The 25,434-nt window shown below is 39.5% G+C and overlaps 1 protein-coding gene, 1 long non-coding RNA gene and 1 other non-coding gene across 4 annotated transcripts in view; 1 reads left to right on the forward strand and 2 right to left on the reverse strand.

Annotated features, from left to right (window-relative positions):
* Positions 1-25,434, forward strand: part of CDK19 (cyclin dependent kinase 19) — a 170,452-nt gene that overhangs the window by 119,112 nt on the left and 25,906 nt on the right. The window lies entirely within an intron of this gene.
* Positions 6,037-6,143, reverse strand: LOC133254536 (U6 spliceosomal RNA). Its single transcript, XR_009738707.1, has one exon. It is a non-coding gene; the product is annotated as a U6 spliceosomal RNA (small nuclear RNA).
* Positions 8,416-16,298, reverse strand: LOC133253842 (uncharacterized). Its single transcript, XR_009738472.1, has 2 exons — positions 15,225-16,298; positions 8,416-10,270 (listed from the first exon to the last, which is right to left on the reverse strand). It is a non-coding gene; the product is annotated as an uncharacterized LOC133253842 (long non-coding RNA).

The following is a 25,434-nucleotide window of genomic DNA, read 5'->3' on the forward strand; positions in this document are numbered from 1 at the left end:
TCCAGCTCTTGGCAGCCCCATGAACTGTAGCTTTAATGAAGATTAATCTCAACTCTTTTTTCATAAAATTTTATATTTTTTCTAAATAGGATAGTTCAACACATTTTATTTGTGATGGCACTACCTGCATATCCAGTAGTACTAAAACCTGATATTGCCAGGATTCAGTTTTCACCCACCCAAACTTGCTGCTGCTTTAATGTCCTCTATCCTGGTGACTCAGATGATAAAGAATCTGCCCACAATGCAGGAGATCCGGGTTCGATCCCTGCATTGGGAAGATCCCCTGGAGAAGGAAAGGCTACGCGGTCCATTCTTCTTGCCTGGAGAGTTTCATAGACCGAGGAGCCTAGTGGGCTACAGTCCATGGGGTTGCAGAGTCAGACACACTGAGCGACTAATACTTACAGACATCCTGGTGATGGCACAACCCTCCTTCTAGCCTAGAAACTTCTTTTACCACTTGCAGGCCCTTGTACTCCACATCTGGAACGTGTCTGGTCCTGCCAGTCTCCCCACTGAAATCTCTCTTCCATTCCTCTGTTTCCATTCCTAGTGCCTCATTCCTAGTTCAGGCCTTTACTATCCTTTTCTCGTAGGATGGTGCTAGCCTCTTGTCTCCTTGTCAACCATCCTTTTCCCTTCCAGTCCACTGTAGACCTTTAGAATAATTACTCAGTCCCTGCTCAGGAACTTTGAAACAGTTCCTCACTGCTTAGAGACTAAAGCTCTCATTCCTTTTTTGGCTTCTGAGGTCTTGTCAGGTATACCTATAGCTGCCTTTAAAATTTTTCTCCGATATCCCTATAATCTCTTACATGCAGTATACGGTTGAACTACTGATTATTCTTTAGATCCTCCTGAGATTTCCTGCCTCAGTGGCATTTATTTCTCTTGTCTTAAAACACTTTACCCTGTCTCTACATATTCAGATATTACCTGTTCTTCAGAACTTGCACAAATGTTAAACTTATCCTCATATCCATCCCTACTTGAAAATAATCTGTCCTCCTTGTTGGTTACTGTTATACTTCATCTTTGCTCCTCTTCTGGCATTTGTCTGTTAGCACTATAGTAATTTATATAGATGTCTAGAAGATGTTCTAGGCCATAAAGTTATTGAGAGAGTGGGGTCAGTGGTTCATTTTGGTATACTACTGCTCCGGTATACAGTAGATACTGAGTGAAAATTTCCTTCGGAGAAGGCAATGGCACCCCACTCCAGTACTCTTGCCTGGAAAATCCCATGGACAGAGGAGCCTGGTAGGCTGCAGTCCATGGGGTCGCTAAGAGTCGGATGTGACTGAGCAACTTCACTTTCACTTTTCACTTTCATGCATTGGAGAAGAAAATGGCAACCCACTCCAGTATTCTTGCCTGGAGAATCCCAGGGACAGAGGAGCCTAGTGGGCTGCCATCTATGGGGTTGCACAGAGTCGGACATGACTGAAGTGACTTAGCAGCAGCACCAAATATTTCCTTAATGAATGAGTATCAGTAAGAATATTGATTATTACAGCATGTTTTTTTATTTCCTTGTATTAATATGTGCAAAGCATGGACTGGTGAGGACAGTACAAACATAACTATATCAAGACCTTCTTAGGAATTTAGTTTGAGAGAAGAAATATAACATGTACGCAAACAATTATACTACAAGACAGATGAGAGAGATTGTGATCATGGCAATGTGAGAAGTACAGACTAAATGCTACTCAAGGTTAAAAGAGGTTCTGAATGGGGGAATAAGGGAAAGCTTCAGAGGGTGCCATTTAGAATTTAAAGAGAGATTTGGGAGACGAGGGTAACCTGATGGAGTGTTGGATGTGACATTTCTGCGGGGAGAAAGCACTTGAATTATCTCAGAAAGAATGTGTATTTCTGTCAGGTTCAGAAATGGATAAGCTGAATTAGGGTAGTATGAAGTCAGGCTAGGAAGATAGGAGTTGGAGCCTGATTGAGGAAGCCCCTAAATATCAGGCTAGGGAGTTCGTTTGTTTTTAAGTACTGAAAGTTTGTAAGCAACAGAATTAAGGGTTTTTTTCCTGATTAAATTATTATTCCCTATTAAAGAAGCCACCACTGATTATTATTACCTCTTACATAGCATGGACTAGATACACACACACACACATACATATATATACATACATATACACTCAATATATATATTATATATATTAGTGAATTATAGTTGATTTGCAGTGTTAATTTCTGCTGTACAACAAAGTGATTCAGCTACACATACACTTTTTTTTAGTATTCTTTTCCTTTATGGTTTATCATAGGATATTGAATATGTTCCCTGTGCTGTAGGACCTTATTGTTTATCCGTTTTATGTAGAATAGCTTTCATCTGCTAACCCCAGCCTCCCATTCCATCCTTCCCCCAACCCTCTTCCCCTTGGCAACCACAAGTCTGTTCTGTATGTCTGTGAAACTGCTTTCGTTTCATAGTTAGGTTCATTTGTTTCATATTTTAGATTCTACATACAAGGGATATAATGCCGTGTTTGTCTTTCTCTTTCTGACTTAATTTCACTTAGTATGATAGCCTCTAGTGGCATCCATGTTGCTGCAGATGGCATTGGGGTTTCCTTTTTTATGGCTGAGTGGTGTTCCATTGTATATATGTGCCACATCTTATCTATCTCTTCTTCTTGTCAGTGGGCTTTTAGGTTGTTTCCATGTCTTGGCTGTTGTGAACAGTGCTGCTGTGAACATACGTGTGCATATATCTTTTTGAATTACAGTTTTGTCTGGATATATATCCAGGAATATATCCAGACAAAACTGTAATTTCCAGGAGTTGGATTGCTGGGTCATATGATAACACTATTTTCAGTTTTTAAGGAATCTCCATACTGTTTTCCATAGTAACTGCACCAACTCACATTCCCACCAACAGTGTAGGAGGATTCCCTTTTCTCTGCATCCTCTTCAGCATTTGTTATTTGTAGGCTTTTTAATGATGGCCATTCTGACTGGTATGAGATGGTACCTCACTGTAGTTTTGATTTGCATTTCTCTAATAATTAGAGATGTGAAGCCTCTTTTCATGTGCCATTGTGCCATTATTGGCTGTCTGTATTAGCATGGACACAGTATTGAATTCGTGTTCTGAATGTGGTTCTGACCTAGTATAATATTTGTTTATATTTTACCTGTACAGTCCCCTAGTGCCTCTCCTCCTTAAATAAGTAACTCTAACAAGATTTGAAGCTTTAAACCAGTAAGAATAGAGTCTTTGGTAGCCTCCTTAGTTCTTTCACTGATCATAAGGCCTGCTATCTGGACCATATTGTTGTACTGTCATGGTTTTGCCAAAAAATTTTCTGGAATAGATTTAAAACCATATGTTTACTTTATAGATACATTCTGCAGTAGATATAGAAATATGAATATGGTTAAAAGGGATATGATGGAGACTTTTGAAAAACTGTTTTTTGTATGAGCTTAAGAGTAGAGTTGCAGTTTTAGTCAATGAGTAGGTTTTTTAAATGCTTCATTTCCTACTACTGTAGGAAATTTGGGTTTATACTGTTAGTCACAACTGTTTCAGAGTGTGTACCATCTCTAAATTTTAATTTTGTGTGAGAAATGTAGGAAATTCATATAATTAAAAGTGTTAGAGTAAATATAAAACTGCAGTGTAAAGGTATATCTCAACAAATTAAAAAAGTAAATAAAAACCAGTGTTTTGGACTTCACACATAGAAGTACATCAATGGGGTTGATGTTTTTCATTGTGATTGAGTGCATATCTGGAAAAATAATTATGTCATTTGGGTCCTAGAATGTAATACAGAAATAGAGAATTTAAATAAAGTCATCAAAAGTGTTACTTACATTGAGAAATTGTTTTAAAAGGAAAGGAGAAAAGGAGCTAAATGTATTCAACTTAGCAAAGAGACAGTAAAATAGAGACATAAGTCTATAAATATTTGGAAGTTGTAAACACCAAGGGAGGAAAGATGTATTTTAATTTTACAACAGGATATTGCCAAGAGTAAGAAGATGAACTATAGGATGACTCATTTTTATGACATTATTATTCTGGTAGCCTGGAAGAATGCCAGGATATAGTTTATCTTTTTATCAAAATTATGAACTTCTTGAGAGCAAGAATCAGATCTCACTAATTTTTGTATTCCTAGTGTTGGCGTAATGTTTGTACTCATAAGTTACTTGAATTTTAGCAAAGCATCTGGCAATTGCACATTATTCTTTAGCAAAGGTAGAGAAATGTGGGCTAAATGGTAGTATTGTTAAGTGGATTTATGGCTCCTTTGTTACAGAATCTTGCTACTGGATCAGCGGCATAAACTGAACTATAAGTTAAACTTTTTTTTTTCCCTTCATATCTCTGTGCTTAGCAGATGATAAATGCTAGGTCTTTATTAAATGAAGGATTTGAATGAATGCTCTAGGGTTCTAACCCTAGCTCTGTCTTTTAAAAAATATGGCAGTTCCATTGCAAAATTCTAACTTGAGTTTTATATGGTAATTATTCTTCACAATAGTGGGCTAGTAGTGGGTCATTTGAAGTTCACAGGCACAAATAGCTAGTATATGGTATGCAAACATGGTACGTGCAAGTTTTTGTGAGATCCAGTTGGAGAAAATAATTTTACATCCTGTAATCTTTGGAGTTTTATTATTAACTAACCATCTACGGAACAGTTTTGGATTGGTATAAAGTTACTTCCGTTTCAGACCTAGAAAGTGAAAGTATTACTCGCTCAGTCATGTCCGACTCTTTGTGACCCCGTGGACTGAAGCCCACCAGGCTCCTCTGTCAGTTAAATTCTCCAGGGAAGAATACTGGAGTGGGTCGCCATTCCCTTCTCCAGGGGATCTTCCTGACCCAGGGATCAAACCTGGGTCTCCTGCATTGTAGGCAGCTTCTTTATCATCTTGAACTACCAGTAGGCTCGGTTATAGCCCTGAAGACATTTATTCTATTAGAGTCACAGTTTTCTTAAGTTAATCGTGAAAGTGACAGCTCATTATTTTTGCTGTATTCTGTTCATTACAAGTCACTAGGCATAGCCCATGTTTGTCCTCCCTGGTGGCTTGGTAGTAGAGAACCCACCTGCCAATGCAGGAGACACGGGTTCAATCCCTAGGTTGGAAAGATTCCTTGGAGGAGGAAATGACTACCTACTCTGGTATTCTTACCTGGGAAATCCCATGGACAGAGGAGCCTGACGGGCTACAGTCTATGGGGTTGCAAAAGAGCTGGACATGACTTGGCAGCTGAGGACACAGGCACAGCCATATTCAACAGGAACAGCTACATAAGAGTGTGTGTACCGGGGGTGGGGATGATTGGAAACTATGTCTGAAGCTGCCTACCGTAGGTCTGAGAGGCTTTTAAATGATGTTTGGATCCTGTTATTGTCCTTTTTATTTAGTTAAAATACAGTAAAGAAAATGCAAAAAGTCCCCTCCTTTCATATACAGCCTCTTCCATGTATAAAAGCTACTTGCGTAGTAAGAATTTCAGGATAGTTCTAGTTCTAAAGAGTAGTGAAACATTATAAAGTACCAATTATTCCTTCCCTCTTCCATTCTTCAGTGATTTACTTGCAGAATTTGGTATACATTCCTTACTTTTGCCCTCCTCGCCTCTCCCATCACTCTTTCCCCACCCTGCTATTAGATCACAAGTTTAATCCACGTAAACCTAGAGGGTGTGTGTAACTGAGATCCAGGATTTTTCACTTTGAACATACTGAGAGGTTCTTTCTTTGTTATGCAGTCTGAGGCATATTCTTTTTTTTTTTTTTTTAATTTTTTTTAATTAATTTTATTTTATTTTTAAACTTTACATAATTGTATTAGTTTTGCCAAATATCAAAATGAATCCACCACAGGTATACATGTGTTCCCCATCCTGAACCCTCCTCCCTCCTCCCTCCCCATACCATCCCTCTGGGTCGTCCCAGTGCACCAGCCCCAAGCATCCAGTATCGTGCATTGAACCTGGACTGGCATCTCGTTTCATACATGATATTTTACACGTTTCAATGCAAAAATATGGAACGCTTCACGAATTTGCGTGTCATCCTTGCGCAGGGGCCATACTAATCTTCTCTGTATCCTTCCAATTTTAGTATATGTGCTGCTGAAGCGAGCACCTGAGGCATATTCTTATCACTAATATTAGTACCTATTATTATGTTTGTTTTTCTTTTTCACTCATTTATGTAAAGCAATAGCAAAAATGCAAGGAAAAACTTAAATGATGACAAAAACATTGTTTTCCAAGGTTGCTCATGCTGTTGAGTTCTACCAACTAGCTGACAAGCAGTAAAAGGACAGCGTGAAATATAGTCCTTTAGCCAAAAAGAGCATTTGAAGACTCTTTAGGAACATTATTACAGGAAAGTGCTATATATGAAATCAAAGATGTCTTTCTGTTTTCTACTCAACTGGAAAAAAAAGTGCTGTGCTGTTCTTCTTTGTGAAAGTTTGATTAAAATATTAAATGCTTGGTTGTTGGAGAACTGTCTAGAAAATCTCTCTGTGCCTCACAGCTTCTCTTTGTATCTTGTGTGACAAGGAGATGCATCAAAGTCTTTAATTTTGCCTATGCTAAACAGGGCCCGATAAGGGAAATGTTTATACTCCACAGAAACCCTTAAAATCTTACTGTAGCCATCATTTCAGCATTTTGTAGGCATTTTGATAATGTTTTAGAGTTTTAGCTTTGGTCTTATGGTATGGGAGCTTTGAGATCCTAGATTTAAAAAAAAAATTATTTCTAAGATGGTTAATCTTGCTCCTCAAGCCTTAGTTTATTCATTTGTGAAATGGCAGTGATAGGTGCTTTACATGGCTGTTGAGTCTGTAGTGTTAGCTCTAGAGTTCCTGAATTCCTGATTTTCTGAAGAAGCTTCTTCCGTACATTCTTCTGAATATCATCAGCAATCCAGTATTGCCCTTGCTTTTAACTGCTTTCTTCTCTGGAATTCCTTTAGCCTGATGCTCTTCCTAGTCCCTTCTGGTTTACAGAGTAGAGCCCTACTATAAATATGTGAAACATGCTTCTTGGTATTTAAAAAAAAAGGTAGGCCATGTTTCATCTGGTTTATATTTAAATATTGCTAATATTTTTTGCCAAGTCTTGTATTTAAGAATACAAGAAACTTGCTTAAATGAGATCAAAGTTAGTGTTTCACATAACTTTTCATTCAAACAATTCCATGTTAATCAAATGACTATTATTTTTCATTTGATTTATTAAGAATTGTGACAGAAAGTAGTATTTATTTTAATATGATTTAATCACCCTAATATCTTTCAGAATGCAGAGCTAACAATGAAAAAAGTTAAATGTGGCCTGTTTATTCTAACCTGTAATTTTAGGTGATTCTGGATAGTCACAGATCTTGTCACACTGAAGATTCACACTAGGGCTTTTGTGGGTGACCTTTGATTCCTTAGAGCTAGTCCTCCACGGTCAGTGGCTCAGCTGCTCCTGACGGCAGTCTGAAGGCCTTTGACTGTGGTGACGCCATCTGTGTGCGGTGACTCCTGTCCTGCTCCCTCTGTACAGCCCTTGTGAAGATAGGTAAGGGAATGTTTCTTACAATACTCTGGATCCTGCCACACATATTTCACAAATGTAAGAAGAGATTATTGAAGTGCTTTCTAGATGTGGGGCTGCAATTCATTTTGGCATGTCAGTTTTTCCATCATCCACACCCATAGCCTAGTCACTGGAGTTTCCAGCAGAGTACATCTGTCGGTTTGAGTGAGAGCGTAATGCTCTACCATCTGTTGCACAGGCAGGTGATACATACTAAGAATCACACTTCTTAGAAGGTCAGCTTCAAAGGGGACATGGTTTGACTCTCAGTGGCCCCTAAGGCCTCTTGAGCTTCAGCTCAGGGTCAAGATTCTTTTGATGATCACTGAGTTCAGTATAGTTTTATTGCCTACACTCACAAACACATGAAATAGAAGGTTATTTGCCAAGTTAACTTCATAGTCCCTAAAAGGGTATATAGTCAAGATATCTTCCACAGTGACGGCCATGGCAGAAACTGGTGAGGAACCAGGGCATACAGAAGGAGCCGCAGTACTTTGAGTCCTATGTTTAAAACTGAAGAATTAATTCAGGCATACTGTTTTATTAATTTTATTGAAGTAAAATTTGTATACAATAAAATGCACCCATTTTAATTACAAATTGATGAATTAGGACAAATATATATACTGCCACAGGCATTCTTTTTTTTATTATTTTTTTATTGAAGTATAATTGGCTTGCAACACTCCATTGGTTCTAGGTACACAACATAATGATTTGATATTTCTATACATCACAAAATGATCACAATAAGTCAATAGCAAATTTAGGGCAGTTTTCAAAGACCGAAGTCACCATACAAAGTTATTATAAAATGTTGACTGTATTCCCCATGATTTACTTTCATTCCCATGACTTATTTGTTTTGTGACTGGAAGTTTGTGCCTCTTAATCTCCCTCACCTATTTCACTCATCCCCTCCCACCCCTCCCCTCTGGAAGCCACCCATTTGTTCTCTGTGTCTCGGAGTTTGTTTCTGTTTTGTTATGTTTGTTCATTTGTTTTGCTTTTCATATTCCATATATAAATGAAATCATTTTGTATTTGTCTTTGATTTACTTCACTTAGCATAATACCTTCCAGGTTAACTGATATTGTTGGAAATGCAAGATTTTATTCTTTTTTGTGACTTGAGTAATATTCCATGGTTTGTGCGTGTGTACACCACATCTTCTTTATCCGTGTATCAGTGGACACTTAGGTTGCTTCTATATCTTGGCTATTATAAATAATGCTGCACTGAACATAGGGGTGCTGATATCTTTCTGAATTACTGTTTTGTTTTTTTCTGAAAAAATACCTAGGAATGGAACTGCTGGATTGTATGCTATGCTAAGTCACTTCAGTCGTGTCCGACTCTGTGCGACCCTAGAGATGGCAGCCCACCAGGCTCCCCCGTCCCTGGGATTCTCCAGGCAAGAACACTGGAGTGGGTTGCCATTTCCTTCTCCAGTGCATGAAAGTGAAAAGTAGAAGTGAAATCACTCAGTCATATCCAACTCTTAGCGACCCATGGACTGCAGCCTACCAGGTTCCTCTGTCCATGGGATTTTCCAGGCAAGAGTACTGGAGTGGGTTGCCATTGCCTTCTCTGGCTGGATTGTAAGAGATGTAGGTTCAATCCCTGTGTCCAGAAGATCCCCTGGAAGAGTGCATGGCAACCCACTCCAGTATTCTTGCCTGGAGAATCCCCTGGACAGAGGAACCTGACAGGCTGCAATCCACAGAGTTGCAAGGAATTGGACACAACTGAAGTGACTTAGCACACACGCATGCAGATACCAAAGAAGGGCCTGATCATTTAGCTGTGAAAGATTTAAAGACCCAATAGTGGGTGGGAACAACAGGGGTTAGCAAATGACATTTACCTCTTAAGTCAGTGGCAAATTCAGGGTAGCTCTCAAAGACCAAAGTAAACTAAAGGTTTTAGTTTAATACAACACAATAAACATTATTAAGAGCTATTTGCACCTGATATTATGGATTGAACAGATACAGATGCTCTCATTAGGTAGGTCACTTCCAAGCCTTCAGATCTTGACTTTGGTCAAGACTAGACTCTTGAGAGGCAACTGAGACTATGCTTCCAAATAAAATTAAACTCAGTGCATTAGTTTCCTATTACTGCTGTAACAAATTGCCACAAATTTAGTGGCTTAAGACACACAAAGTTTCTTAGAGTTAAGAAATCCAAAATGGATCTCACTGAACTAATAATCAAGGTGTTGGCAAGGCTTTGTTTCTTTGTGGAGACCCTAGGGAAGAATCTGCTTTCTTGCCTTTCCTGTCTTCTTGAGATCACCTGCATTCTTTGATCTTGGTTTACTGCCTTTTAGCTTTGAAACCAGCAATGGCTGGTCGAGTCCTTTTCATTGCTTCACTCTGATGCTGATTCTCCCCTGCTTTCCACATTTAAGGATTATTGTGATTCCATTGGGCTCACCTGAGCAACCTTATTCTATTTGCTACCTTAATTCCCTTTTGCCATGTGATATAACATAGTTACAGGCTTCTGGAATTAAGACGTGGACATCTTTGGGGGTGAGGGCAGGCCACCATTCTGCCCACTGCAGGCAATATCACAGCTCATTTGGGGTGTTTCATCTAGAGCAAGGGTTCAACAGCTGCTGTCAGAACTGCCCCATGCAAAGGGCATCTTCACCTTCTGATCTGTGAGGAAGAGCGAAGAACAAGGATCATTAATTTATTCATTCTTGCTACCTACCATGCAACTCTCACAAGTATTTGTTTTGGTCCTTGTGTTGTAGATGTGGGGAATACAGTGGTGTGCAAAATGAACAAGAAAGGTTCCTAAACTTGATTTTAGACTAGGAGGGAAATAGACATTAAACAGTCACATGACTAAATATATGATAATTTGAAAAAAACCTGTGGTAAGTTCAATAAAGGAAAAGATCAAAGTGCTTTGAGAGGATTTAAGGTGTGAACTGACCTAATCCAGGAGGTCAGAAAGTCTTCTTTGAAACTGGTGTTTGAGCTGAGCTGGAAAGGATGAGGTAGGAGTTGAGTGGTTGTGTGGCATGTGCAAAAGCCCCTGCCCACCACTGACATTCTATTTGAGCAGCACTGTAGGATGATTCAGGGCTTCCCTGGGGGCTCAGATGGTAAAGAATCCACCTGCAGTGCAGAAGACCTGGCTTTGATTCTTGAGTTGGGAAGATCCCCTGGAGAAGGGAATGGCAACCCACTCCAGTACTCTTACCTGGAGAATTCCCTGGTCTGAGAAGCCTGGCGGTCCATGAGTTTCGAAAGAGTCGGACACAACTGAGTGACTGACACACACACACACACATACAGGATGATTCCGATCCCTTGTTGGGAATGGCAGTATCTTCATCAAGAGGGGATCTTACATTTAAGGACTGATGGTTCATTTCACTAGGAGATTACTTATGATGGTTATTTTGTGTGATTATATTTTTACCTAAGTACCATCAGAGTAGAAGTCTTTTCTTGGTGAGCACTGCAAGCCAATTAAGTATTGTTCATTTGCCACGTGTGCTTTTGTTCTCATAAGCTTGGCCTAGAGCGCACCACTGAGAGACTTGGGTTCTAATCCTGGGTCTGCCACTGTGTGGACAGTGAACTTAGTTGAGGTTGGAGGTTTTGTTTGTTTGTTTGTTTTCTTTGCATTTCTTCATGAGTAAACTGAGAGGGCTCAGCTTCTTAATTTCTACCTCTGACATTCTTAATTTCTCAAGGTAATAAGACTGAATTCTTTGATTTGAATATGAATGTCACAAATGTAAAAAGAAAACTACTTTCTACCAGTGTTGCTTCTCTGCAGATGGATTGTAGTAGTTAATAAATAGGATAGCATCTGAATGTCTTTGTGGCTTTATTTCCTGGCCTTGCTGTCAATGTGGAATATGTCTTGATTATACACTGTTGGTGACCTTGAAGTTACTTAGGTAAATAGCCTTCTGGATACATGTGTTTGTCTTGCATTAAGCTTTTTATAAAGGCTGCTTTTTATTGGTTCTTGTTAGAGAAAAGAAAACCTTATCTCTGCTGTTCAGGCCTGTGACCACTCCTAAAAGGCAAAGACAAAGAAGTGCATTGTTCACTGTCTTGCAGTGCTGGGTTGGCAGCTGTTTACCATGAATACCAAGGTTTAATTAACAAGGATGCCCGTTAGCTCTAGACCATTTTAAAGTAAAATGAAATTAATCATAGCATTTAATATTATAGACTGCTCCCATTTTAAGACAGCCTGCATCTTGTTATAAATACATAGTTTCTAACTGGGAAGGAATTTTTGCTTAGAAGTGGCACTTTAAATTGTGGTTAGGTTCTCTTGAATACAAAGGCCTATTTAACCCACAATACACTGAAAGTATGACACTTACAGAATTATGGAACCTAATGCCATTTTCCTGGATTTCTGTGGGAGAAGTACCGGTTTTTAGATTTAGAGTATTTGCTTTATAAACACATTTCATCCTTCTAAGGTGTTCCAGACAGTAGGCTGGGCACTGAGACTACAGGCACAGATGAAATACAGTCCCTTTCCTAATGAATGCATGGGGGTAGGGGGAGATACACATAAATGGATAATCATAAAGGAAATTTCTTTTAAAAAAGAAATTATAAGGTATATTCAGGGATCAGCTATGTACAAGATGCTGAGAGCACAGAAGAATACATAACCAGGGGCTCTCCTGGAGGACTCACACTAAGCTGAATCTGAAACGATGAGGAGAAATTTATAAGAATGAACTGGGAGGCCGTGGGTAGGGAGAGCATTCCAGGCAGAGGGGACAGCATGAATAAGGGCATGGGGTAAGAAACTGTTAGTCACTCAGTCGTGTCTGACTCTTTGTGACCCCATGGACTGGGGCCCGCCAAGCTTCTCCATCCATGGGATTTTCCAGGTAAGAAGACTGGAGTGGGTTGCCATTTCCTTCTCCAGGGGTAAGAAACTGGGAGCACTTTAATATTACTGGTGCAAAACAAGAAGTAGTGAAAGAGGAGGAAGGAGAGAGAAGTGGGCACCAGATTACAGTAGACTTAAAAATTTTTTTTTTTTAGGCTGTGCTGGGTTTTCATTGCTGCACGGGCTTTTCTCTAACTTGGGGAGAGAAACTACTTTCTAGTTGCCATCTGCAGTCTTCTCATCGCAGTGGCGTCTTTTGTTGTGGAGCATGGGCCCTAGGGGGCTACATAGGTAGCGTTAGTGGTCAAGAGCCCACCTGCCAGGAAGGGGTCAGGAAGATCCCCTGGAGGAGGGCATGGCAACCCACTCCAGTATTCTTGCCTGGAGAATCCCATGGACAGAGGAGCATGGCGGGCTACAGTTCATGGAGTCACAAAGAGTCAGACACAACTGAAGCAACTCAGCACGCACGCATGCACGCCCAGGTTCTAGATGCTGGGGCTTCAGTAGTTGTGGTTCCTGGGCTCTAGAGCACAGCCCCAGTGGTTATGGTGCACAGGCTTAGTTGCTCTGGGGCATGTGGAGTCTTCTCAGATCAGGGATTGAACCTGTGTCTCCTGTTTTAGCAGACAGGTTCTTTACCACCGATAGAGGAGAGAAGTAAGTGCATGAAGGACAGATGTGGTGGTTTAGTCATTAACTCGTGTCTGACTCTTTGCTACCCCATGGACTGAAGGCCACTCTGACCATGGGATTTCCCAGGCAAGAATACTGGAGTGGGTTGCCATTTCCTTCTCTAGGGGATCTTCCCAACCCAGGGATCGAATCTAGGTCTCCTGTATTGCAGGCAGATTGGGGATGCTAATAATAGATCATGTGTGTGTGCTCAGTCCTGTCCAGCTCTTTGCGACCCCACTGGACTGTAGCCTACCAGGTTCCTCTGTCCATGGGATTTTCCAGACAAGAATACTGGAGCAGGTTGTCATTTGCTTCCCAAGGGGATCTTCCTGACCCAGGGATCTAACCTACATCTCCTGCGTTGCAGGTGGATTCTTTACCACTGAGCCACCAGGGAAGCCCAGAGAGGAGGAGATAGTAGATAAATCTTTAGGAGGTAAGATAATCAAACCTGAGGACTGATTAGATTTGAGGAATAAAGGACAGGTGCTCAGACTTCTGTTTTTGTTGACCGAGTGACTGAGAAGGGGATACCATCAGAGAGGTAGGGAAAATTCAGTTTGAACATGTTGAATCTGAGATGGTTGTGGAGATGACCAGCATACAGCTGACATATCTCTAGATATATAGGGACTCAGAGGAACAGATTTTGGAATCATTGGCCATGAGTGATTATTGAAACCCTGGAATAAAGTAAAATTAGGACTTAAAAAGTGTGTTCAGAAGTGAGCTTGGCATATTTCAGGGTAAGTGTTAATTCTAGTTTCTTACAGTTTCCTTTAAAATGTAGAACTTGCCTATCAAAGGACCATGATTACTGACCATTGGCAATTTTCACTCATTCATTTATTTGTTCATTCATCCAGCAAATCAACAGATACATAAAGTGATGACAGAAATATCTTCCCTGCTTTTTAGGAGGTTGCAGTCACAATAATCAGATACTCTATATTTTTAAAACAATTACTATCAAGTTATTTTAAAGGGTAAATGTATGATAAGACTGATGCTACTAGCAATTGAGTGTTGTATTTCAGAAAAAAAGCATTTTTTTGCCCTGTTTGTTGCAACACAGAATCTTGTTTGTTCAAGGTGAACAATGGAGAACAGTGTAAACAAAGGAACATAAACTGAGGATTTTCTCCTGGGAACGTACTTCTGTATCAGATGTGACGAGAGTCGCGCCACTTCTGTATTTAAAGAAAAGAATAGTTGTAGCCACTAATATTAGGCTAGCACTGTTCATTGTTCAGAAACTAGTCTGATTGATATCTGATTGGTTTTTCCTGTCATTCAGGATTGTAGACAATTGTGTTTGTGTTTTTCTGTCTTCTTTATTGGTACTGATGAGAGTCATCTTGTGGGTTTCTTATTTTTGTTCCAAATGTCCTGGGGTAGGGAATGTAAAGCAAATTAATAGGATAAATTGTATATTGTTAGGCTGTTCTATTCATGATGTGCCAATTAACTGAAATAAACTTAACCCTGTGAAAAACAATTGATTCTATAAAAGGAAAAAACCTAAGATACACGTAAAACATCATGAATGTACATTCAACAATTAACTAAATTCTTGTAAAATGCAGATATTTCAAGAAAAATTTCTGAGTAATCATATGGTTTATCTCATTATTTCCCTGACTTTTGCCTCTTAAATACAATTTAACTAAAATGAACCCTGCAGCCTTGATTTGTCTATCCAATTTTATTGCTGATAAGTTAAATACGAGGTTTCCAACTCCTGCCATTTTTACTGTTTCTATGGTAACTAAAGTGTGCAAACCCAGCAGTATCACTTTCTTTCACAGCTGGCATTTTGTGTTCACAGTAAGAAGAGGGGTTTTAGTACAGCATCGTCTGTGTTAATTGGAATGTAACTAGGTCAGGACCGTTTTGGTATCCTCTTTCCATTCTTTCAGGTTTATGTGTGGGGGTGTGTGCATGAGCTGCAGTTTCCTTTGTTTTTTTTTTAATAGCATATACCTTCAGTTAATTAATCACTGTCAAAGTTAGTCTTTTGAAAATTCAGCATAATATCTGTAAACACACCTGAGTGTGGAATCTTAAGGGTTAGATGGAGTTGTTCCGAGACGTGCCCCCAGCCCTGTATTTGAGTAATTCTCCTAAAAAAAAAAAACCAGGGAAATTGATGTGAAAATGCTTTGAAAAGTTAAAAGCATCTTATTTTTGTTTTCTTTTCCATTATGATTTATGACAGGATATTGAAGATAGTTCCCTAGGTTAAATGCATTTTCATGGGTGATCACATTATTTTGTTGTTATTTTCAAACATCAAATATCTTATGACCTTAACAATTATTTACCTATTCTGAAGGGGATAGTTAATCCCAGTTAAGAGGTGTGCATTTCAAAATGATTCCCTCTGCGATTCCAGATTTTAACTTGACTACAGGAACCCTTCTCTGTGGATACTGCCCAAACTCTGGGTTTCTTTCTCAGCCTGTACAAAAGAGCTGACAGTCACTGCTCTCCCAAACCATGTCACCACTTCTGCCCTCATCTCAGGCTCTATCTACATGGAGATCCCACACTCACAGCTTCCTTGGGCTTCCAACAGACGTGTCAAAATCATTCTCTACTGACTTCAGAACTCGCTAGATCCTTGTCTCTCTCTCCTTATCCTCATTCCACTGTGCTGCTCCTGTTCGTATTCCCTGTTTCCGTATAGCACAACTACAGAACTTCTAACCAGAGTTAGCTAACAGTGATCAAGACTGGCTTCCTGGTTTTCTCCCATTCAGCAGCTCATAATCTACTTTCATTTCGTCTTTTTTTTTTTTTTTTGACTGCACTGCAGGGCATGTGGTGTGGGGTCTTAGTTCTCTCATGAGGAATTGAACCCATGTCCCCTGCAGTGCCTAGTCTTAACCACTGGATTGCCATTTTCATTTCTTATGTGAAACAATTTTTGTTCCTTTGTTACATACTTTGTATTTTTATCTTTCCTCTTTATTTTTTTTTTTAAAGGATTTAAGCTCAAATTTTAGGAACTGCAAATAATGTAACAAATGGTACATAAATACTTGATACTTTTACAATTTTAAAAACTGTTATATCCCAGAGATTGCCATTCTCACTAAGGCCTTGAAAAATGTACTCTAAATCTCCCTTTACTGGGCATTCCACACTTTCACTACTGAGGGCCCAGATTCAATCCCTGGTTAGGGAACTAAGGTCCTGCATGCCACAGAGCATGGCAAAAAAAAAAAAAACACCAAACCTAAATTTGCCTTTGCCTGTTTCCCGCTTATTTGGGTCTCATTTACTGCAGCTACCTTCTGTAAATGCACAGAAATTATTTTTTCTAAGTCACCAATGACCTTCTGATTGTCTCTAAGTTGCCTCTTCTCAGCTTGCATTCTGCTGTTCCTGAAGACCATCTTTTCCTTTTTAAGCTCTTAGCTTCTAGAAGCCTATGCTACCTTTGTTTTCTTACCTTGGATGCTCCTTCACTAGTTCTTTTATTGGCTCTTGTTCTTCTACCCTTTATTCCTCTCAGCATTATTTTTTTTTCTTATTAAAAATACTGCTTCTCTAATTACAAACAATACCAAAACATACAAAGTCAAACATTATGGAAATATATAATATAGTAGAAAATAACAATCTCTCCAAACCCTGCCATCAGAGATTGAACAGGACACACATATATCAGTTCAGTTCAGGTGCTCAGTTGCGTCTGACTCTTTGCAACCCCATGGACTGCAGCATGCCAGGCTTCCCTGTCCATCACCAACTCCCAGAGTTTACTCATACTCATGTCCATTGAGTCGGTGATGCCAGCCAACTATCACATCCTCTGTCGTCCCCTTCTCCTCCTGCCTTCGATCTTTCCCAGAATCAGGGTCTTTTCAAATGAGTCAGTTCGTCGAATCGAGTGGCCAAAGTATTGGAGTTTCAGCTTCAGCATCAGTCCTTCCAATGAATGTTCAGGGTTGATTTCCTTTAGGATGGACTGGTTGGATTTCCTTGCAGTCTAAGAGATTCTCAAAAGTCTTCTCCAGCAGCACAGTTCAAAAGCATCAATTCTTCAGCACTCAGCTTTCTTCACAGTCCAACTCTCACATCCATACATGACCACTGGAAAAACCATAGTCTTGACTAGACGGACCTTTGTTAGCAAAGTAATGTCTCTGCTTTTGAATATGCTATCTAGGTTGGTCATAACTTTCCTTCCAAGGAGTAAGTGTCTTCTAATTTCATGGCTGCAATCACCATCTGCAGTGATTTTGGTGCCCAGAAAAATAAAGTGTGACACTGTTTCCACTGTTTCTCTATCTATTTCCCATGAAATGATGGGACCAGATGCCATGATCTTCGTTTTCTGAGTGTTGAGCTTTAAGCCAACTTTTTCACTCTCCGCTTTCACTTTCATCAAGAGGCTTTTTAGTTCCTCTTCACTTTCTGCCATAGGGTGGTGTCATCTGCATATCTGAGGTTATTGATATTTCTCCCAGCAATCTTGATTCCAGCTTGTACTTCTTCCAGCCCAGCGTTTCTCATGATGTACTCTGCATAGAAGTTAAATAAGCAGGGTGACAATATACAGCCTTGATATACTCCTTTTCCTTTTTGGAACCCGTCTGTTGTTCCATGTCCAGTTCGAACTGTTGCTCCCTGACCTGCATACAGGTTTCTCAGGAGGCAGGTCAGGGGGTCTGGTATACCCGTCTCTTTCAGAATTATCCACAGTTTATTGTGATCACACAGTCAAAGGCTTTGGCATAATAAAGCAGAAGTAGATGTTTTTCTGGAACTCTCTTGCTTTTTCTATGATCCAGTGGATGTTGGCAATTTGATCTCTGGTTCCTCTGCCTTTTCTAAAACCAGCTTGAACATCTGGAAGCTCACGGCTCACATACTGTTGAAGCCTGGCTTGGAGAATTTTGAGCATTACTCTATTAGTGTTTGAGATGAGTGAGATTGTGTGGTGGTTTGAGCCTTTTTTTTTTGGCATTGCCTTTCTTTGGGATTGGAATGAAAACTGACCAGTCCTGTGGCCATGAGTTTTCCAAATTTGCTGGCATGTTGAGTGCAGCACTTTCACAGCATCATCTTTCAGGATTTGGAATAGCTCCACTGGAATTCCATCACCTCCACTAGCTTTGTTCGTAGTGATGCTTCTAAGGCCCACTTGACTTTGCGTTCTGGGATGTCTGGCTCTAGGTTAGTGATCACACCATCGAGATTATCTGGGTCATGAAGATCTTTTTTGTATAGTTCTTCTGTGTATTCTTGCTACCTCTTCTTAATAGCTTCTGCTTCTGTTAGATCCATACCATTTCTGTCCTTTATTGTGCCCATCTCTGCATGAAATGTTCCCTTGGTATCTCTAATTTTCTTGAAGAGCTCTCTGTTGTTTTCCTCTATTTCTTTGTACTGATCTCTGAGGAATGCTTTCTTATCTCTCCTTGCTATTCTTTGGAACTCTGCATTTCAGATGGGTACATCTTTCCTTTTCTCCTTTGCTTTTTGCTTCTCTTCTTTTCACAGCTATTTGTAAGGCCTCCTCAGACAGCCATTTTGCTTTTTTGCATTTCTTTTTCTTGGGGATGGTCTTGATCCCTGTCTCCTGTACAATGTCACAAACCTCCATCCATAGTTCTTCAGGCACTCTGTCTATCAGATCTAATCCCTGGAATCTATTTCTTACTTCCACTGTATAATTTTAAGGGATTTGATTTAGGTCATACTTGGTCTAGTGGTTTTCCCTACTTTCTTCAGTTCAGTTCAGTTGTTCAGTCATGTCTGACTCTTTACAGCCCCATAGACTGCAGCATGCCAGGCCTCTCTGTCCATCGCCAACTCCTGGAGTTTACTCAGACTCATGTCCATTGAGTCGGTGATGCCATCCACCATCTCATCCTCTGTTGTCCCTCTCCTCCCACCTTCAATCCTTCCCAGCATTAGGGTCTTTTCAAATGATTCAACTCTTCACATCATATGGCCAAAGTATTGGAGTTAGTTTCAGCATCAGTCCTTCAAATGAATATTTAGGACTGATTTCCTTTAGGATGGACTGGTTGTATCTCCTTGCAGTCCAAATGACTCTTTAAGAGTCCTCCAACACCACAGTTCAAAAGCATCAATTCTTTGGCACTCAGCTTGCTTTATAGTCTGACTCTCACATCCATACATGACTATTGGAAAAACCACAGTTTTGACTATTTAAGTCTGAATTTAGCAATAAGGAGTTCATGATCTGAGCCACAGTCAGCTCCAAATCTTGTTTTTGCTGACTATAGAGCTTCTCCATCTTTGGCTGCAAAGAATGTAATCAGTCTGATTTCGGTATTGACCATCTGGTGATGTCCATGTGAGGAGTCTTCTCTTATGTTGTTGGAAGAGAGTGTTTGCTATGACCCGTTCTCTTGGCAAAACTCTTATTAGCCTTTGCCCTGCTTCATTCTGTATTCCAAGGCCAAATTTGCCTGTTACTCCAGATGTTTCTTGACTTCCTACTTTTGCATTCCAGTCCCCTAGGACATCTTTTTTTGGTGTTCTAGAAGGTCTTGTAGGTCTTAATAGAACTGTTCAACTTCAGCTTCTTCTGCGTTACTGGTCGGGGCATAGACTTGGATTACTGTGATATCGAATGGTTTGCCTTGGAAATGAACAGAGATCATTCTGTCGTTTTCGAGACTGCAGCCAAGTACTTTGCTTTGGACTCTTGTTGACTATGATGGCTACTTCATTTCTTCTAAGGGATTCTTGCCCACAGTAGTAGATATAATGGGCATCTGAGTTAAATTCATCCATTCCAGTTTTTAGTTCGCTGATTCCTAAAATGTCGACATCACTCTTGCCATCTCCTGTTTGACCAGTTCCAATTTGCCTTGATTCATGGACCTAACATTCCAGGTTCCTATGCAATATTGCTCTTTACACACACACATAATAAATCATGCAATTTGTAAAAATTATGGATAAGACAGAAAGATAACAAAATGATGCTTATTCTAGTTATGTAAAACCTAGTCTTTCCACATCCCCACATTGTGATGGGAAGCTCCCTCTAACCTTTGCCTTACCCCTTCTCTGCTGCTCTTCTCACATGGACTCCAACCACATTGACCCTTTTGCTTTTTCTCCAGTTAGCCAGCCTGCCAGCTCACCAGTGTTTTTCCTGACTGCTCCAAACAACCATGACCTTGGCCTACTGGTAATCTTACTGCAGCCCTCATAACTTTCAGAGCACAGGCCAGACGTGGTCAAGAACCTATCCAGTTCTGGTACCGAAATGACTTGTTCCAAAGCAGAACCATTGGAAAGAGCAGGCCAGCCCTCCCTCGGGCTTCCTTCTGTTTAGAATCATCAGTGCCGTATCACTCTATTCTGCCCAGTACCCACTGTCCTCCCTGGTGTGTCTGCAGTTCACCTGTCTTCAGGCATTGAACTGCTCTTCCCTTATTACTGCACTTCTGTCAGGTCTTATCCCAAATATGACCTTCTCATGGAAGTATTGTCTAAGTAATTTAAAAGAATGCTTGCTAAGTCACTTCAGTCGTGTCCGACTCTGCGTGACCCCATAGACAGCAGCCCACCAGGCTCTCCCATCCCTGGGATTCTCCCCATCCCTGGTGTTCTCCACCCCAGAACACTGGAGTGGGTTGCCATTTCCTTCTCCAATGCATGAAAGTGAAAAGTGAAAGTGAAGTCGCTCAGTCGTGTCCGACCCTCAGCGACCCCATGGACTGCAGCTTTCCAGGCTCCTCCATCCATGGGATTTTCCAGGCAAGAGTACTGGAGTGGGGTGCCATTGCCTTCTCCGAAAGAATGCTTAAGTAATGTTAAAAATAACACCCTTCTAACCCACTGTCATCAGTACCTTATCCCTATTCCTTTACTTTTTGTCTGTATTATCTTAGTGTGTGATAAACACAAAAAGAATATTCGACAGATTTGTATGTATCTTATTACATGGTGAAACAGTCGAGAGCCTATCACTTAACCCAGTAACTGGAACATTACCAATAGCTTGTTTCTGTTTTATCTTTTCCCCCTTATCCTGTCCCGCTTCCTCCCAAGAAGTAACAAAACATCCTGAATTTTGAACCTATCATACACCCCTTCAAAAGTAATAGGTTTATCACATTTGTATATATGCCTAGACAGTACATTTTTAAGCTATTTTTTAGCTTTGCTTGGTTTTAAGTTTTATGAAAATGGCATCCTGCTATATATAGTCTTCTGAAATGTGCTTTTTTCCCTTCAACATAGTGCTTCCAAGATCTGAACATTTTTTACCTTTATTTGTAATTCAGTGATTTTCACTGCTATTTTTAAAATTCATTGTGTGACTCTATCACATTTAATTTCTCCATTTTCCTATTAGCTAGAAATTTGGGTTGTGTCCAGATTTTTTTTTTCTTTTTTGAGGATTACAAAATGCACTATGGATATTCTTTAGTGTATCTAAAAAGGGAATTACTCAGTTGAAGGGTATGCAATTGTTCAGTTTTGCAAGATGATGCCAAATTGTTTTCCAAAGAAGTTGTACCAGTTTATTCTCCCACCAGCAGTATACTGGAATTTCCCCTGACCTATTTCCTACTCAACTGTTCTTAATTGTTAACCAGTCTGCTAGGTATAATAAAATGGTGTCTCAATAGGATTTTCATTTGCATTTCCCCCATTATTGATACAGTGTGGCATCTTTTCATATGCTTAGTGGTTAAACTGTTTTCTTCTTTTTTAAAATTCCTGTGCAGACATGTTGTCCATTTTTCCCTTATGTTGTTTTTCATCTTGATTTGTAGAAGTTCTTTATTCTGGATACTAAACCTTTGTGGCTGATCCATGTTGCAAATAGTTCTGCCTGTTTGTCTTTTTATTTTCCTGATCTTTGGTGATTGGAAGTTGCTTTAATTGCCAAGTTTATCAGTCCTTCCTTTTATGGTTATTCTTTGTATCTTGTTTAAGATATTCTTCCCTACTTTAGGGTCAGAAAGATATACTCCAGGTTTTTATTTCCTTCAGTTTTAAAGTTTTGTTTTTCACATTTAATTCCTTAATCCTCCTGAAATTACTATATATATGGTATGAGGTGAGGATTTGTTTTACTTACTTTTTCCCCATTTGGATAACTTGCTATGCCAGCACTGTTTATTGATTAATTCTTCCATTCGCCACTGATCTGAGGTTCTTATTCTCTCAGTTCTCCATTCTCTCCCATTGATCAGTCTTATCTATCTCTGTACCAGTCCCATAATGTTTTAATTACGATAGCTTTAAAATAAATCATGAGCCAGATTCTTCTCTTCATCCCCTCCTTCTAATACCTTGTGAATCTCTTGGCTATTCTTAGCTGTTTGCTCTTCCACATACATTTTAAAATCAGGCTTTCAAGTCCCGCAAGGAAACTCTGATGGAATTTTGATGGAAATTGTATTGAATATATAGATAAGTATGGGGAGAATTGATGTCTTTACTATATTGAGTCTTCTTATGTATAAACATGAGCTCTTAATTTATTTAGAACTTCTTAATGTCATTTAAGATAAGGTTTCAAGGTGTTCTATATAAAAATCGTATAAATCATTTGATATATTTATTCCTAGGCATCTTACAGGTTTTTGTTTTGTTTTTGCTATAGAAATGCTGCTTTTGAAAAACTGTATCTCCTACCTTTTTTTTCATGACATATAGAAGTACAGTTGACTTGTTCATACTGTTCAAGTAGCCATATCTCCTGTTAAACTTTTTTACTATTGCTAATAATTTGTCTGTAAATACTTTGGGCTTTCTATGTAGATAATTACATGACCTGAAAATAACAGTAGTTTTGTTTCTGCCTTTCTAATGCGTATGTCTTTAACTATTGTTTTATAGTACTGGACTTATGTTGATTTCAAAAAAAGCTGAAAGTAAAAGGCTATTAAAAGATATAGCACACAAACTGCTAAAAGAATCAACTACAGTAGTGTTATATAAAATAGCTTTTAAGACAAGAGCATTATTAAGAGTGGGCTTCCCTGGCAGCTCAGTTGGTAAAGAATCTGCCTGCAATGTGGGAGACCCAGGTTTGATCCCTGGGTTGGGAAGATCCTCTGGAGAAGGGAATGGCAACCCACTCTAGTATTCTTGCTGGAGAATTCCATGGACAGAAGTCAGCCATAAAACTAGATGCAGAAATCTCTTGTATTCTCCTTATTATTTTTCCACGGTACTCATCAATACTGATGTACTGTATATTTGTTATTATCCTTTCTTCCCCACTGGAATATAAGCTCATGAGGTTAAGGATTTTGCCTGGTTTTGTGTAGTATAATATCTCTAGGATCTAAATTACTGCTAGATGCTCAGTCGGTATTTGTTGAACGAATGACTATGGAGGGTAGAGAAAGTGGTGCAAAAAAAGCAATGCCAAATCTTGAGCTTTTACCTTGAAATGCTCTTATATGTTCCCCCATGACTGTTGTCACAAGTTAACTTTTCCCCAGTTGTAGTCCACTTCCGACTGGCTTCTGTCTTTACTTCGTGGTCCATCTGTCTTTTCCAGTTCATCCTTCATAATACTACCAGAATTTTTTTTTTCCTAAATATTGATCTGATTATCTCAGTGTCTTGTCTCGGCTCAGCCTATAGAATAAATTGTAGTTTCTCTAATGTGACATTTATTTCTTCACTGAGCTTTCTATGCTCTAGTCACATCATACCACTTATAGGCTCTTCAGCATGCTATGTCTGTGGGTTTTCTTTGTGACTGTGCTCTTAACTTTTGGGTTCTCTGAGCCTGAAAGTCATTCTTTTGTTTATGCTTATCAAAATCTTAGTCATTCTTAAATTCATCTAAAGTCATTTCCTTCCTAAAGACTACCCTGATATTCACTGAGAAGAATCATCTAATCCCAGCAATTTCTTTTGCTGTTTTGGTACTTTCTGTAATCTGCCCTGTACTCTAAAAAGTTATCTCTCTTTCCCTACTAGCTATTAAGCTCTTTGAAGATAATGCTTCATGTTTTATTTTTCTTTGTTTCCCGAAAGTCTGCAATATAGTGTTTTATACATAATGGAGCTTTGATAAATAGTTGTCAGACTTATTTTGAAGGTTTGGTTTTTGTCTTATGCTGTTTTTCTCTTTCTGCTAACTAATCATGTCTCATGTCTTCAATTATCACACTCCAGTGACAATAAACTTCAAATCTGAATCTTCCTATTTCCACTGTCCTGACTAGTGCGACCAGGCCTCTGACACAACTCCATGTGTCATCTTCTCTTTCTTGTTCCCCCTCCCAAATCAGTACCTCTCATAAATTTCCTATCACAAAGACACCATTCTTCCAGTCACATGACCTCAAAACCTTGGTGAAATCTTTATCACCCTTTGTCTTCTGCCTTCAACTAGTCAGTAAGTCCTGTTAATTTCTCCTTTAAAATGATCCTCAGCTCCATAACTCTGTCTTCATTTCCGCTGAGCAGTCCTTGGGTGGAGCCCTTATGACCCATACCCAGTTCTGACACCTCCCCCTTTCCTGTGCTTCCTTGGTGGCTCAGCTGGTAAAGAATCCGTCTGCAATGCAGGAGACCCTGGTTCAGTCCCTGGGTTGGGAAGATCCCCTGGAGAAGGAAAAGGCTACCCACTCCAGGACTCTGGCCTGGAGAATCCCATGGGCTGTATAGTCCATAGGGTCACAAAGAGTCGGACATGACTAAGCGACTTTCACTCATACTTCGTGTAATCTCGCCACCTGTAATATAAAGATCAGATTACTTCACCTGGCGTTTAAGACAATGCAGGGTCTAGGTTCATTCTGCTGCCTACGACATTTGTCCTCTGCTTTCTCTCGTCAGACTTCTTACTTTCTCCCAAGCTTATATCATTACCTTTCATGTGCTCTACTGTGCTAGCTCCTGCTCATTTTTCAGGATCTGGACAATGGACATCACCCCTGCCCCCCACCTTTAGTAAACATTTCCCTTAACAATGGAAACTAATCATTTCCTCCCTGTTCATTTTTATTTTTAGTGCTTATTGTTTTCATTGAGACTTCCAACAGATTGGAAGAGATCTTAAAAGTAATCTAGTTTAACCTCTAACCCAAGACCTCAGTCTTCTTTATAATTCATAATTAGCATTAGCTTCTAGTATTACACAAAGCTTCTGATATTTCTATTTATATAGTGAACATCTGGAAGTTAGGAATTTGGTTTCATGTGCTTTTATTTTTCCCTTTAGTTCTTAGTATGGTTCACTGTCCTGGAAGATACTAAAAATATATTCATTGATTGGATAAAT

This window comes from Bos javanicus, chromosome 9 (genome assembly GCF_032452875.1).
Source record: "Bos javanicus breed banteng chromosome 9, ARS-OSU_banteng_1.0, whole genome shotgun sequence".
Lineage (NCBI taxonomy): Eukaryota > Metazoa > Chordata > Mammalia > Artiodactyla > Bovidae > Bos > Bos javanicus.